Source organism: Tiliqua scincoides, chromosome 1, assembly GCF_035046505.1.
Source record: "Tiliqua scincoides isolate rTilSci1 chromosome 1, rTilSci1.hap2, whole genome shotgun sequence".
NCBI classification, from domain to species: domain Eukaryota; kingdom Metazoa; phylum Chordata; class Lepidosauria; order Squamata; family Scincidae; genus Tiliqua; species Tiliqua scincoides.
Window position 1 is genome coordinate 193,361,248 of NC_089821.1, and position 7,687 is coordinate 193,368,934.

Genomic DNA, 7,687 nt, shown 5'->3' on the forward strand with positions numbered 1-7,687 from the left:
TTACATGAGTGATTTTTTTTCTGGCTAGCTGGAGATACTGCTGAATAAATGTGTTTACTTTTCCCCCATGGTATTTATACTAGTTAATGTGTTGTGCCAGATAAATCTGCTTCCTGAGTCCATCTTTCAGCTTGCTCCTTTCCTTCCCAATTGACAAATGGTTTGAGTTTGACACAGTTTTATCAGCTGGGCCCCTGTGGGGTGCTGCTTGCTTTTGCTTTTATCATGGAAAGTAAATTATTTGCAATATTCTAACTAACAGTTGGCAGGTCCAACTGTATGCCCTGTCTACAGTATGGACTGTCTGTCATTTTTTCTTTGAAAAGCCTTGTAGTTATACTAACTGGATGCAAAAGATCTAGGACATTCTCTATTACAAGCTGTTCCCTGCTTTTGTTGGAAAGTCCTTAATTTAGTTAGTTCATTACAGTGTCTCATTTGCTGAAATATAAGTGGAGTTGTTTGCAGCATCCTTATTTGCAGTCTCCCAGATGTATTACTTTGTTGAAAAATAAATATTGTTTGATGAGTTATTATGGGTGGGATTTGTATGGGTGGGATTTTAAAGAGGGGTATAAGACTGCAAGTAAAAGGGGAAATGTAATTAGGTCTGAAGTTTTTCTCACAAGCTCCTCGCAGAAGAGACTGGACTAACTCTGTTTTTAATTCATTTTAAAAAATAATAGTAAAAACATTAGCAGAGGATGCTTTCCTGCTGCTCAAGCAGCCAATCTGGCTCAGACAACTGAAAGAAAGTCGCGAAAGGAACCACTGGTGACAGGGATGGGGGTGTTGGATGCTTCAGTCTCTGCGCATTGAGGAATTTATGATAAAACTGTAAGTTAATTAGAGAAGCCTGTGACCATTCAGGTACCAGATAAAATTTCAATGATAATGTGCCATGCGCAGTAAAGATACAATTTAAAAAAAAAAGGACTATGATTTCAGCCATAGCATGGACCAGAATAAGAAGCATATGGCAGTTGCAATAACAGTATAGGAGAGGCTACCACTAACTGGGAAATATGGATCTGTGACAGTTGTTACAAGCATATCGCCCAAAGAATGTTCAGATCAGAGGTACTTAATTGATGTTTAAGGCCAGAAGGCATTGTTCTGTTCATTGTTTTTTTATCTGCTGTGCTGCTAACTCAAGCATTTTGAAATTGTTAATCAGACACTACAAGAGGATTAAATATCCTATTTTGAATCTAGCAAACCCAGATTTTCAAAGTTTCTTCCTCTATTATGCCTGTTAAGAAACACAAATAATTTGATTATTCACACGCAGCACAATGAGTTGGGATGGACGAGAGTGGCTTTATGGGGGAAAATAATAATAGTGTAATCAGTTTAAGAGTGCTCCTGTTTATAAACTGTGACTTAAAAACACAATCTGAAAAAGCATGCAGTCTAGTTTAAAAGCAGCATTAAGACCAATGAGACAATGAATGCAAGTAACTTCTCAAAAGCACTGTGTGCACACACACATACAAAAGCAACATGCTAGTGTAGCAACCAATATTGATACAGCAATTTGACCTGTCATGGTGTGTCTTACACTGTTGAGCATTTAATGATGAAAATCACAATTTAATCACTCTTGTTGTTTGCAGATTAATGCATTGTTTAGAGTTCCAGAAAAACTGAACATGGTACCTAGTACTGATGTTTTTTGCTTGCTCTCTACACTAGCCCTTATTCTATGGCGGAGGAGAAAAGAGGTCCAGATGGAAAGAAAGCAGGTCCTGAAAAGATCACATAGGAACTAGGTCAGGTACTCTGGAGATTAAAGAAGCATGCTTCATCCCTGTGTGCAGGAGGCAGGGACAAGCAGCACACAATTACAAGGAATTAGAAGGCAACAAGTAGTGCAGATTTATCAGCTTTAATTGTCTATTGTCAGAACAGAGCTGCTCTTGTCTATCAGGCTGCTGCCCGTGCCTTAATACCTCTAATGGACTCTCCATTGTGAGATTATCTCTTCTAGAGGATAGTGTCTTTCTTTAAAAGTTGTTGTTTTTGGAGATGCAAAAAAAAGAGGGGAAGAAGCAAAAAGAAAAGGCGAAACAGCTTTAGCCTTTAGATGCTCTCTCCACCATGCTATACATTCTGCTCCTTTGACTTGTTGCTTTCTCAGGAAGTAGCTGAAGATTCCATGATGCTTTTCTGTCAGCAACCTGCAGTTCTTTAGTGGAACTGAGACACACCTATCTGAAAATTAAACTCTCTTGCTCAGCCTTCCTCAGTGAGACCCATTGGAGAAAACAATAGTGTGTTGATAAAGAGCAGATAAGCAAGGTTGCATAGTTTTAAGGGGGATCTCTCCCCTCTCTTTGTTTTAAAAGCTTTCCAGGATTTCACAAAGCAAACATTTACAACATTTGAAAGGATAAAGTGTCAACTATTTAAGGAGAAGTGATGAATTTGCACTACATTGACTGGGTGGAAAAGGATGTCACCTTCACTGTCAGATAGGTAAGAAGTGAGCATCAACACTAGAGGAGCACAGAGGGGGTAACTTCCTTACCACAAGAACAGATGACCAAGGAACGGAAAGTTCTCTCAGGAGTTCAGATGGTCATTAGTTAAACAAGGTTTAGTCACAAAGCAGATTTTAGAATATATATGTTTAGAAATACATTTCAGTTTGGAGATTGTAGGGTATATTTAATGGGTCACTGAGACATGCTCTTACTTAAAAACAAATAGCAGTTTCAAAATCCTTCCTCTTAAGGTCACTTCTTAATAATCATCTCTAATTTTAATGCAGCCACCCCTCTTCAACTACAAATCCATAACTGCTTTTGTGATGTCTCTGTTCCTCTCTATTGCAAACTTTGTTTTAAAACAAAACTGATTATATAAAGATCATAGCATAGCACTGAACTAAGTTAGTTCAAATGACAGAAATGTGGTCTTTGTGTTGCGCTCAAATTATAATTTATTCATAGACTTTGAAAAAGGGGCTGTGTCTCAGGTTTCTATCTATAACACAGGAGTAACTGTCTCCTAGGACAAATTATTAAAAAAAAAAAATTCTGAAGAACGTTATGCGAGTAAGGTAATCCTATACACACTTACCTGGGAAATCAATGCGGCTTCCTTCTGAGTAGAAATGTATAGGATTGAGCAATAAGCATTGTTAATGAAAATATCTATGTGGGTCTGTCATTAGGGACTCCTAGAATTGGGTAATGTGTTAACCCAATTACTAGTTCTATTAGTAGGTGAAGAAAGGTGATGCATGCACTATAAATGATATTTGTTTATAGCTTTCAATGCAGAGCTAACAGGTCAACTTGTTGATAAGGACTCGCTAGCTACATCTGTACTGTTTATACTCTGTAGCTTATGTCAAATTTCCCTATGTGTTTCTCACTACACTCATTTCATATTTGGTAGCTACCTTTTAGAGAAGCATAAATAATGATTAACAGGAGAGAAGAATGAGATTTTCTAGCAATTCACACTGGTCCAAGCCAAGATGTCTTAGTCCCTGCTTCATGGTGTTCCATACTGGATAGCTAGTAGAAACAATGTTGGCAAATCAACACTACAAATTTTTTTTAAAATAAATTATTTATTTATTTATTTTATTAAATTTATATTGGTTTTCTAGTAGTTCAACTGTCACAGCTTTATAATTGAATATACAGTTTCATATTTCTCATGAATATGACATATTCATGATACTCAAGTATGAGTGTGTGTGTAAAAGTACTTCCGTGGACTGAAGATACAGTCACAAATGAAAGGGCATCACTGGCTCATATCTACTGAAGAAGTCCTCTGAATGTGGTGTAAGCAGCTGCCTTTGAAGTACACAATGTATTAGTACAAATGTGGGGGGGGGGGGATCTTATTTAAGAATATTGCTGATAAACCTGCATTTGCTATTGCACAGCCAAGCCAAAAATATAGTACTTTAAAGTTTAAGGTGTTGAGGAAAGATTGCAATCCAATAATCAATGTGCTCTGAAAGCAGGCACTGGAAGTTGAATGTATTAATTCAGTAGCCCCCTTGTTATGAAGCTCACCATCCCTCATCATGTGTATACTGGGGGTGGAGGGGGGGTAGGGAGAGAGAGGAAAAATACATATCAGAACCGTTCTAAATGCACTTGGCTTTATATCCTAAAAGGTTTCCATCACAAGAAAGCACTTTGGATAACTAACATTTCCAGGATGACTTAAAGTTTGTAGAGTAGCTTCTTCCAAGATAGCAATGAGCAGATTAGTTTTCTTTCTATAAAATAGTTGCTAGTGCATGGCACTTCATGTAGGCATCTGTTCTAGGATAGCCTTTTGTCAGGATTTTCAGTAACAGATGAAATAACATTTTGAATTTGGGCAAACATTTTTTTCCCTTAAGATTTCTTTTTTTTAACTGTATGCTGTGTGAAGGATATCCACAAGAGGCCTGTGTCTTTATTGTCGGCATTATAATCACTGTTGCTCCCCGGAACTTGATGACCAGAAAGATGCCTACATGAAGGAAATGGAAAATTAAGGAATTGTTGCTGCTGTTGATGTGGTCGGTCTGTGCCTGACCTTGTTTGTATAAGGAGGGAGGATGTGAAAATGGCTTGCTTTAATCTCTTGTGCGCTTTTAACACCCCCTCCAGCTTTCTGAAGAAAATTTCATCTGTTGGACCCAGCTTTTCAGATTCATTGCTCTCTTCCTCTTGCCCCCACTCCCTTTTTTGTAAATTGACACATTGCACAGGCAAAAAGGAAATGATGAAGAAAGCAGCTGCTGCTGCTGAAGCATGAGTAGCATCAGCAGCTTGCTGTTGAGCTGATAGCATCAAAGGAAGTGGAAGGGGGTGGAGGGAGAGGGAGAGTTTCTGACATACAGGCTTTTAGAGCCATTCATGATTTGCTGCTGGGCTGAGAGCTGCTGCACAGAGAGATCTGTCTGAGAAATGCTGACTAATAAGAGGTTTTCTGTGAGCAAAGAGGGAAAAATGAAAACATGATTAAAAAGTCCTTTTTCTGAAATGAACAACTCTCAGATTGCCAATTCCAGATGACAGCACTTCTGCTGTGAGTCCTATGCAAAAACAACAAACTGCCACAAGTAACACATCTCTGGATATAAATGGGTATGAGTAGGGGGGGTGGGAGTGTGCATATGGGCACTGTGTGTGTGTGTGTGTGTGTGTGTGAGCGAGAGAGAGAGAAGCATACAGAATACTCAAGAAGTCAGTTGCTGTGAAGACATTTCAGTGGCAAAAGGCATGTTGTACTTATGACCTTGAAGTAGCACATCTCCAGTGTGTACTCATTTTTGCTTATTTATTGGTAGAGGGTGTGCTTTTTTAGTTTTATTTATTTTTATTTTTTTTTTGAAAAACAAGAAGTGCAGAAAGCAGTGTTATGTGTTGTTTATTTTAAGGACTCATCACTTTAAAAGTGTATTAGGTAGGTGGTATAGTGTCAGCAGATGCAGCCACATGCATGTAGAGGTGTTAGATAACATGCAGAGATGTTAGAAAATGGGGTTTTTTTTGCATATTTTGGAGTTTTTTTGTTTTTTTTTACAAAAACGAGAAGCACAGAAAGTGGCATTTTGTGTTTTTATTTTGTTATCCCTGAAAAAAACTCATCTCTATTAAGATACCGATATACACTAGTTATGTTCCAAAAGTGCTTGGTAAGACGTGGAAGCAATGAGATGCCATCCCTTCGAAATGTCTTTAAAACACACGGTTGCCTTCTGATAGGTATATCATGCAAGTTTTTGCAACTCCTATGACAATCATGAATATCACATACTGAAGACTGTGAATATGATAACCAGTATTCAGTATAAGCATCAGGAAGGGGGAGAGAGAGAGATGCTGTTTGCATTATCCAATTACATTACATGTAAATTCTCTGTTTCTTCCTTGGAAACTGCCACAACTAGTAGTATGTTTTACTCCGGCCAGTTATGTGCACATGATCAAGAGTTGCATCAGTGGTAATTAACCCTGTTCTACCAACAGGCCTTTTTACATGGCTGACTACAGTCTTAACCATCAGGATTTCATTATTCTCAGTGCTCAGCCAACAGTGTTTATTCCTGTAATCCCCACAGTTGTTGTTTCCATCAATGGAAGCAGAGTAACAACTTGTGTGCTGTAATTGGCAAGAAAAATGACTGCTGATGTTCCCTTATAGCTTCTGTATTCAGTTATGTATACAATTAATTTCTACATTGAACCATTGTTGAATTAATATTTTGAATTATTTGTTTGTTTACAACACACAGTTTAAATGATCAGGAACTGGAAAGGTCTGAGATATCATGTTAAAGTATCATATCACATTTGATATGTGGGGGGTGGAGGCACCAGCTTGAGTATGACTATATTGTTTTTCCAGCCCAAGTATGGTGACTCAGGACCAGTCATATTATCTGAGTAGCATGTATGCTGCTACGACACAAGAGCTTCTCATGACATTGTAGGAAACTGGCATGTAGGCTGGATGACTGTAGTGTGTGGCTAGTTTTAACCCTTTACCAAGGTTGCTCTGTCTTTGGATGTCCAATATTGCTAATGTGGCCTCCACCACTATTGGTGGAGGCCAGCAATATTGCCATGGGAGGAAGCCATGCCACTTCCATGACCCAGCAAAGTGGTCCCTACAGATGTGGCACTATTAATGGCATACGAGTCTCCCTACATCATGCCATTAATGGTGAAGGAGTAATGTGCCCAGTGAGCATGTAGATTAAACTCCCAAACCACTTCGATTCCTGAGATGGCGTTAACCAACCACTAGTTCCATGGTAGGCATTTAAACTTACTCTGATAACATGGAGAGGCAGTTATCTGTAGCTTCCAACAATTTGATTAAAGCCAAGCTTATCAAGTTGCTCCTTTTCCACCGGTTTTTGAGTAGTTGCATGAATGTACCAATGCTTGGTTAGCCACAGATGACTGTGTCAACATAGAGTAAGTTTTTAAGTAGCCACTGTGTGGCTAGTAGTCACAGGATTCTACTCTCAGCATCAGTTAATTACCCAAGTCAATGTGGCTGGATTTCTCTGCTTTAAGTGAATGCTTCTTCCTACTGCATATCCAATTACCTTTATACCCATCAGCGTGACGCCCTTACCACCTTTTTTGTGGACTTACGTACAAGTAACAGTTAAGCCAGGACACTTGTTTGGCTCTGTTGTCCTACTTATGTCCAACAGCATGAGTGCTTCTCTATTAGAAGATGCCAAAGGTCTTTACAGAGATATGTACTATTCTCAGCACTGTGTCACCCAGAATGACAAATAATCCCTTTCACCTTCTTCTACAAGAAGGGTGATGGTGGTGTGTGTCAGAGAGAATCCCTCTTTGTACAAAGAAAAAAGGTGACCTCTCCTCTGAATAATATAAATCCCCACAGGAATGGTTACTTTGTTCCTATTTTTTATAACAAGTCAAAACAAGCTTCTGCCTACATAAGAAGACAGGCATGCTAAAAACATGTCTGCTGATGTGATGTAAAAAAGGAAAAGTAGGAGACTTGTCCTTTGGTGAACTGACTGGTGTTTGTAATATTGTGAGTGACTATAAATGGAGCTATGCATCATCATAGCTGTTGTGAGCTGAAGGATTCCTCAATGAAGGGCCAGGACCACTGAAGGAAGTTAGGCAGCTGGTTTGTTTGGTAATAAGAAGTAGGAATGCAAGGTCTATGT